Source organism: Fukomys damarensis, unplaced genomic scaffold (genome assembly GCF_012274545.1).
Source record: "Fukomys damarensis isolate Sample0158 unplaced genomic scaffold, DMR_v1.0_HiC HiC_scaffold_30, whole genome shotgun sequence".
In the NCBI taxonomy this organism is placed as follows: Eukaryota; Metazoa; Chordata; class Mammalia; order Rodentia; family Bathyergidae; genus Fukomys; species Fukomys damarensis.
The window spans coordinates 16,458,358-16,467,247 of NW_022900942.1; positions in this window are offsets into that span (position 1 = coordinate 16,458,358).

Here is an 8,890-nt window from a genome sequence, read left to right on the forward strand (position 1 = left end):
AGGGTGGCAGGGCTGGAGGAGGCTGGCGAGACCTGCTCCATCACTCGGGCTCGGGCGGGGGGCTCCACGCGCCACCCCGAGACCCGGGCACCGCTCCCATCCGCTCCCTTTGCCCGCAACGCTCCTCCGAGTGCGGGATTCCTAAAGACAGGGCTCCACAGTCTGGGGCTGTTAGTCTCCCTTCCGGAGCTGCACACCGGGGCAGGGGCGGCGGGGCGACTTGCAATGTGGGAGGCAAGCGGGAGAAAGGCAATTGTTTATTTCAGTAGCTGTGTTTAAAATGCATTTTTATTCCTAGGCACAAACGGTCGTTCCAGGTCTTTGCCCCGTTAGGAAGTGTAAATCGACGCCAAGCCCTTCCTGGTGCACACAAAGAGACCAATCGTGCGCATGTGTCTAATCCTCCTGCTGCCGAAGAGAACGAAGCAATCAGGCGAGGCAGCCGGTCGCCGACGTCCTCTACTGAAGCAGCGGCAAAGACCGAACTGAGTCGCTGGATTTATGCATGCGTTTTAGGGAACTATGACTCAAACTGCCTCGTGGTTCTTCCTCTACTCAGGAAATAACAGACTGTAGCGATTATCAGTGGATGCACTGAAATGTTCAACTCTCAAAAACAAAGGAAAAAAGAACTTTCTCCCTTAATGTAGAAACGGACGCATGTTTAAAAGTAGATTTTTCTCTACTGCAAAAACATTTTAGTTTTCAAATTATATCATTTTATAAGATTCAAAAATGTAATATCTCCTCCTTCATTATAAAACACTTTAAATAGATGTCCATAATGAATGTTTCTGCTAGCTTCAGAAATCAGGATTTTTCAAGATTTTTATTTAAAATACCTTAGCCCCATTTAGGACATAGTCATATTAAGAAAAAACGGAAACTGAATTTGACTGAAAGGAGGAAAACTATGAAAGCTTGTAAGACACTGTAGCTTGTCCTTCACCCCATCTCCTGAACATCCGAAGAGTCATTTGGTTCTAACCTTAGCAAGAATCTCAGTTTAGAGCCCACACAACCCAAAGGAAATTCTGACATACATTAGCAGCATGGTTCCTAGTCATTCATTTCTGTAATGAGCACTGGGGAGGGGGGAACTGCCCGCCAGGAGAACTACCAGATTCTGGGAAGATGCTTCAAAGTCCTTTGGGTAACTACTCTGAAAGAAGCTCTGTAACTGACCTTCCCAGAAAATTTACATAAACTTTCCATCTCTCAGTGTGACTCCCTCCTCTAACTGCCTGAGATAGACCTATTTTTTATTCCATTCACTTGTGAATATTTCACATATATCTCAACTATTGTTTTTTTTAATATAAAGATTGTTTCAACTTGTAAATGTTTTTTAAAAAAAATCATTTCATTCATCCGTCTTGTCAACCACAAGTTTTAAATGAAGCATACTTGCCCTTTAAGGATAAGGAAACTGAGGCTGAGCAATGTTTTACAAAAGACCCAATTTCAACCCTGACATCATCTACAATAACTTCTATAACCATTAACCTCCACGCTCATTTGTATAATAATCTGCTTCCACAGAAGTCAAGGATTCTTTTTGTTTCAGTAACAATTTTGTACATACATAATGAAAAGGTATAAGAGGTACCCTTAGCTTCTGAAGGTTTTACAATGATTGTGCCTACAGTCGTGTTAATGAAGGACTTTAGAACACAATGATATGCTTAAATGATTTATATATTCTTTTCAATACACTTTTCATGTTTAAATTTTGAGATTGTAATTGTGTATATGCCTCCTCCTTTATGCTATCTGTTTGCCATGGAACATATGAGGTTACTTATCATGTATTTTTTCCAAGTGCCGGATGTGGATGATTGTTACCTTATTGAACCATTTAATATATTCACCTAGGTAGCACATTTCTTGTTAACTATCCTTGTGATTTAGAAATTTGAATAGTCTCTTTCTTTCAAGAATAACCCATAAAAGATATTGTGTGTAACCCACTAACTCACAGTGAAAGAAACAAAATGTCTAACTCTCCCACTGACTAGAGTTAAAATGTTGTCAACTCTATCCAGAGATTATAAAATATGTCATATACAATATGAAATTATAAAATATATAAAATTCCTCACCAAATTGGTACACAATGGTTTTTGTTACTAATGATGACCATTGCTTAGATGCATTATTTCATTAGTGATTGTTAAGTTTTTGTTTTCTAATTTTAATTCTGCATTTATGAGTTGTTGCTCTCTTATTAAAAATAAAACAAACTAACTGAAACTTTCCATGCAATCTATAGGCTTTTCCTGAAGTAGATAACCTATGAAAAAGGCCACTTGTGTGCTTGATTATTAGTTTTATCAACCAGTTTTCAGAAATAGCAAATGGATTTTCACAAACTCAAAATGAGACCCCTGCTCCCTTTGACACACTATAAAAAAATGTAGTTTTTGTTTTTGATGCATTTCAATCCCCTGTGGTAAATATTCTTTACAGCACTTGAGCCAGAAGGAGCAGCTTAACTTGATAATTTTGAGTTTTTAAAAGGCATTTAAAAGCCTTACTAGTTTTGTTAACACAAGGTTTCTCAGAATCATTTTGTGTTTCCAACTCCAGGCCTAGAATTCATTATTTCTCTTGGGACATGTTGAAGTTGGATGTAAAACGTTCCCCAAAGCTCTCATGAGTTGAGTAGTAAGGCTTTTGAAAGGTGATTGGAACCTGGGAGCTCTGGGAAGTGTTTTTATTAGGCTTGTCCAACCATTTTTGGATTTATGGGAGAAAAACAACTGATTTCATTAGTTTCAAAGGTTTATATCAAATGAATATGCTTCATCCTTAGGAGTGCAATCTGAAAGAATTATCCAATTCATGTGTCTAACTCAAAATACTGGAAAAATAAAATAGACTCCAGTTTACTCATTTGTATTATTAATGCTTACCTTTTGGGGAGAAAAACTGAGTTAAGATATCCGTGGTATCCTTCTCCTGCTCCATGAAATTGCTGACAGACGTGGCTATATGAAGTGGCAAGCTCCATTTCGTTTATACGGTTTGTATTCGTTAGTCTGGGAAGCTGAAAGTACACCAGAAGCTGTGGAGACAGAGCAATAAATTTAATTACTCCAGCGGGCCAGTCTGTGAGCATATGTGGGAGACTGGCCCTTCCCAAGGCATGAACAAAGAAGATACACATTCTAAAAAGGGGTGTTCCAAGTGAGGTGTCTTTGGCACACATTCATTGGTGATAAAGGTTGAACATACATTAGCAGGCGGGTCCTGTTATAGTATGGGTTTATACGGACTACTGGCAGCATACTTATTGGGTGATTCAAACTACCTGGTCTACTTCATTTACATTCTAGTGAAGTAACAAAACTCTCCAGGAGACAAAGACATTCTTGAGGAGTGGAAGTTGTTTCAGACCTGTCCGGGCATGTTGATGGGCAAAACAAAAAAGATCTCAAGCAGGGGTTTCTAGTAGTAAATCCAATTTAATCCATGGGAGTAAAATTCTCTGCCAAAGATCCTCTTTCAATGCACTGTGTCACTTCTTAAATCTGAGATTTACCTTCTCTGGTCTCTCCAACCACTAATATTTGAATCTGAAAATCAGAACTTATATCCTATTTTCCTTTTCCTAGTCCTAATGTTTTTCTCAATGTGATAGTTTGTCACGCGCCATTATTTCCGGGTTCTTCATGCCCTGCATGAATTCCGGAGGTGAATCCGCCAGTGACGGTGGTTCACGCCTGCGCAGAAGAGGCGCTTGGCTCGTCAGAATGACGCAGGCCGGCATTGACCAATAGAAATGGGCTACGTCACCCGGGAGGCTATAAAAGGCAGGCTCGCATCCGGCTCGGGGTCTTTCCGCCATCTTGAAGAATGCAGAAGAGCCTCCAATAAAGCGTGCTTCAGAAGAATCCTGAGTGTTGCGTGCTCCTTGCTGGCGAGGTGCGCGTGACAAGTGGTGCCGAAACCCGGGAAGCGACGACCATCATCGCCGGCATCAGCGGAGACCCCTGACTTCAGGAGGATTCAGAACTGAGCAGCAGGAGGGGAGGATCCACCAACTTTCTGAGAGGTACGCTGTCTGGTGTGGGCGGGTGTTTTAATTTGTTTACTCCAACAGGTTTAACTTTGTCGGTCGCCTACTTTCGTAGATAAGGGAGAAATGGGGAATTCAACTTCACAATCACTGGTCTATGCCTTACAAAGCCTTTTGGAGGAAAGGGAGTTAAAAATATCGGAGCAAATTTTAAGAAGGTTTCTAAAGGAAGTGGATTGAGCGGCGCCCTGGTTCAGCGGTACCGGGTCACTCATGATCCCATCCTGGGAAAAATTAGGAAAAGACCTCCAGCGAGAGAAAGATAAGAATACCTTAAGACCGGGGATTTTACCAGTGTGGAAGATGATTAGAGCCTGTTTGGAGGATAAACGCTGCAATGATAAGGTGCGGGAGGGACAAAAATTGTTCAGGGAGCATCAAGACAGTGTATCAGAAACGGAGAGCGAAGAAAGAAGTAAGTCTAGACAAAAACGGAGAACAACGGGAGCTCAAGAAGAAGGGAGCCAAATTTCCGGTCCTATTGAGGCCTCAACGGGCCTCTACCCTGCCCTAGATGAACTAAAAAGATTAACATTAGCAGAAAAGGAAAGTAATTCGGAGGGCTCCTCGGAGGACTCCGAGACCGCGTCGGAGTCCTCAGGGGAGCCGCCCGAAAAAGAGGAAGTAGTAAGATAATTCAATTGGCCAAAACCATCTGAGTGCACTCGTTAAAATTGTCTTATATGTTTGTCTGTCTTAAGTGTTATATGTTTGTCTGTCTTAAATGTTCAAAGATGTTTGTATGTTCTTGATCAGAATGACGTCAAATGCAAGTAGATTGTTGATTTCTACAACCTGGCTTTATAGGATCAAATAAAAAATTTAAAAGATATTTAAATACAACCTTCAAGTTTGGATATGCTCCTGTTGGTGAATAAAGAAGCAGCTGCTCAGAAAGTTTATTCTGATCTTTGTTCACTAATGGGAGCCACCAAAATAATTTTTTATAGCCTTATAAAAAGATACATCTTGTTAAATATGTTGTTGGGAATATTGTTGGTTATCAAAGGTCTGAATTATAAATATGTTTCTGATGGTTATTTTCTGTTAAAAAAAAAGGGGGGGGGGAAGATCCTGTTGATACAAAGCCACATTACAGGATATAAGAATTCATTATAATTATTATTGCTATTTTTCTGGTATACAAAATGTATTTATATTGTTTGACCATGCAGGTTTTCCAGCATATTGTTTATGACAATAACCCTTTGGTCCAGGTATTCTCTCTTCTCTTCTGCTCCACCTACTTATGGTTAGTTCTTTTCACCACCAACAACAGGACCATCAACATCACCACAACACTTCAATGGTCTGCGCAACATCACCTTCGCACCCACTCCAGTTTGCGTGTGGCCACCATTTCTTTGGCTTGTGGCTAATGTGACTCTCTCACAGACTATGGAACTGAATTGTGCCAATGATACTTGTTGGTACGCATCCTGCTGGGACGCTACCAAATTTCCTCATGCTGTGGTCGTTCGAATGCCTCGATTCATTCCTGTGCCAACGGAAGTGACGAATCCCTTGAGTATTGTAAGATCTAAGAGAGACTTTGGGATTACGGCAGCAATAGTATCGGCGATAACTATTGCAGCCGCTGGTGCGACCGCAGCCGCCGTCTCTCTTTCCACGTCAGTACAAACCGCAACCGCTTTGAATAATTTGTCAGCCAATGTAGCCTCTGCGCTCGATATGCAAACCTCTGTTAATGCTCATTTGAAGGGAGGGTTAATGATTGTTAATCAAAGGGTTGATTTAGTGCAAGAGCAACTTGATGTGTTATGGCAATTGGCCCAAATAGGATGTATGTGGAGGATGCCAGGACTCTGTGTTACACCTGTACAATATCATAATATGTCAAAAGCTGCGAATCTATCTAGGGAACTCTCTATGTATTTGACATCAAATTGGACGGGACGTTTTGATCACTTGGTTAGACAATTGAGAGTAGCCATTGCTCATGTTAATTCTACCCGAGTAGACATTGTTTTTGCACAAGGTATATCTGATTGGATTGCAAGTGCTGTATCTATTCTGAAGGATTGGGCTGGAATGGGATCAATGATTGCTTTGTTGGCTTTGGCAGTGTTTTTGGGATTTTGGTGGTTATGTAAGATGAGACGACAGAGACAAAATGATAATATCATGTTGATGCAAGCTTTTGCTGCCCTTGAAGCCGGATACTCGCCTGCTGTTTGGTTGGCCAATTTACAATAGCTTGAACGTTGGTCATTATCTGCCTATGCCTTGCTCATTCGGGAGCCATAAATATCTGCATCTCTCTACCTCCTTGGACATGGCCTCTGCACTCTGTGGATTAGTCCATTGCACCAGAATCAGGCATGTCTTTTTACAATCTTGTTGATCAGCCTTTGCACCGCTCAGAGGTTCTCCTCATTGCACGAGCTAAGGTGATCCAACAGTTGCTCACATGGAATACCTGCTTCGACCACCTTTCGGCCGGGGTGGTTGACAGGCTCCTCCTGAGCTCTAGTTATTTTAAGGAAGGGGGAGATGTCACGCGCCATTATTTCCGGGTTCTTCATGCCCTGCATGAATCCCGGATGCGAGTCCGCCGGTGACGGCGGTTCACGCCTGCGCAGAAGAGGCGCTTGGCTCGTCAGAATGACGCAGGCCGGCATTGACCAATAGAAATGGGCCACGTCACCCGAGAGGCTATAAAAGGCAGGCTCGCATCCGGCTCGGGGTCTTTCCGCCATCTTGAAGAATGTAGAAGAACCTCCAATAAAGCGTGCTTCAGAAGAATCCTGAGTGTTGCGTGCTCCTTGCTGGCGAGGTGCGCGCGACAAGTGGTGCCGAAACCCGGGAAGCGACGACCATCATCGCCGGCATCAGCGGAGACCCCTGACTTCAGGAGGATTCAGAACTGAGCCGCAGGAGGGGAGGATCCACCAACTTTCCGAGAGGTATGCTGTCTGGTGTGGGCGGGTGTTTTAATTTGTTTACTCCAACAGGTTTAACTTTGTCGGTCGCCCACTTTCGTAGATAAGGGAGAAATGGGGAATTCTACTTCACAATCACTGGTTTATGCTTTACAAAGCCTGTTGAAGGAAAGGGAGTTAAAAATATCGGAGCAGGTTTTAAGGAGGTTTTTAAAGGAAGTGGATCGAGCGGCGCCCTGGTTCAGCGGTACCGGGTCACTCACGATCCCATCCTGGGAAAAATTAGGAAAAGACCTCCAGCGAGAGAAAGATAAGAATACCTTAAGACCGGGGGTTTTACCAGTGTGGAAGATGATTAGAGCCTGTTTGGAGGATAAGCGCTGCAATGATAAGGTGCGGGAGGGACAAAAATTGTTCAGGGAGCATCAAGACAGTGTATCAGAAACGGAGAGCGAAGAAAGAAGTAAGTCTAGACAAAAACGGAGAACAACGGGAGCTCAAGAAGAAGGGAGCCAAATTTCCGGCCCTATTGAGGCCTCAACGGGCCTCTACCCTGCCCTAGATGAACTAAAAAGATTAACATTAGCAGAAAAGGAAAGTAATTCGGAGGGCTCCTCGGAGGACTCCGAGACCGCGTCGGAGTCCTCAGGGGAGCCGCCCGAAAAAGAGGAAGTAGTAAGATAATTCAATTGGCCAAAACCATCTGAGTGCACTCGTTAAAATTGTCTTATATGTTTGTCTGTCTTAAGTGTTATATGTTTGTCTGTCTTAAATGTTCAAAGATGTTTGTATGTTCTTGATCAGAATGACGTCAAATGCAAGTAGATTGTTGATTTCTACAACCTGGCTTTATAGGATCAAATAAAAAATTTAAAAGATATTTAAATACAACCTTCAAGTTTGGATATGCTCCTGTTGGTGAATAAAGAAGCAGCTGCTCAGAAAGTTTATTCTGATCTTTGTTCACTAATGGGAGCCACCAAAATAATTTTTTATAGCCTTATAAAAAGATACATCTTGTTAAATATGTTGTTGGGAATATTGTTGGTTATCAAAGGTCTGAATTATAAATATGTTTCTGATGGTTATTTTCTGTTAAAAAAAAAGGGGGGGGGAGATCCTGTTGATACAAAGCCACATTACAGGATATAAGAATTCATTATAATTATTATTGCTATTTTTCTGGTATACAAAATGTATTTATATTGTTTGACCATGCAGGTTTTCCAGCATATTGTTTATGACAATAACCCTTTGGTCCAGGTATTCTCTCTTCTCTTCTGCTCCACCTACTTATGGTTAGTTCTTTTCACCACCAACAACAGGACCATCAACATCACCACAACACTTCAATGGTCTGCGCAACATCACCTTTGCACCCACTCCAGTTTGTGTGTGGCCACCATTTCTTTGGCTTGTGGCTAATGTGACTCTCTCACAGACTATGGAATTGATTTGCGCCAATGATACTTGTTGGTATGCATCCTGCTGGGATGCTACCAAATTTCCTCATGCTGTGATCGTCCGAATGCCTCGATTCATTCCTGTCCCAACGGAAGTGACGAATCCCTTGAGTATTGTAAGATCTAAGAGAGACTTTGAGATTACGGCAGCAATAGTATCGGCGATAACTATTGCAGCCGCTGGTGCAACCGCAGCCGCCGTCTCCCTTTCCACGTCAGTACAAACCGCAACTGCTTTGAATAATTTGTCAGCCAATGTAGCCTCTGCGCTCGATATGCAAACCTCTGTTAATGCTCATTTGAAGGGAGGGTTAATGATTGTTAATCAAAGGGTTGATTTAGTGCAAGAGCAACTTGATGTGTTATGGCAATTGGCCCAAATAGGATGTATGTGGAGGATGCCAGGACTCTGTGTTACACCTGTACAATATCATAATATGTCA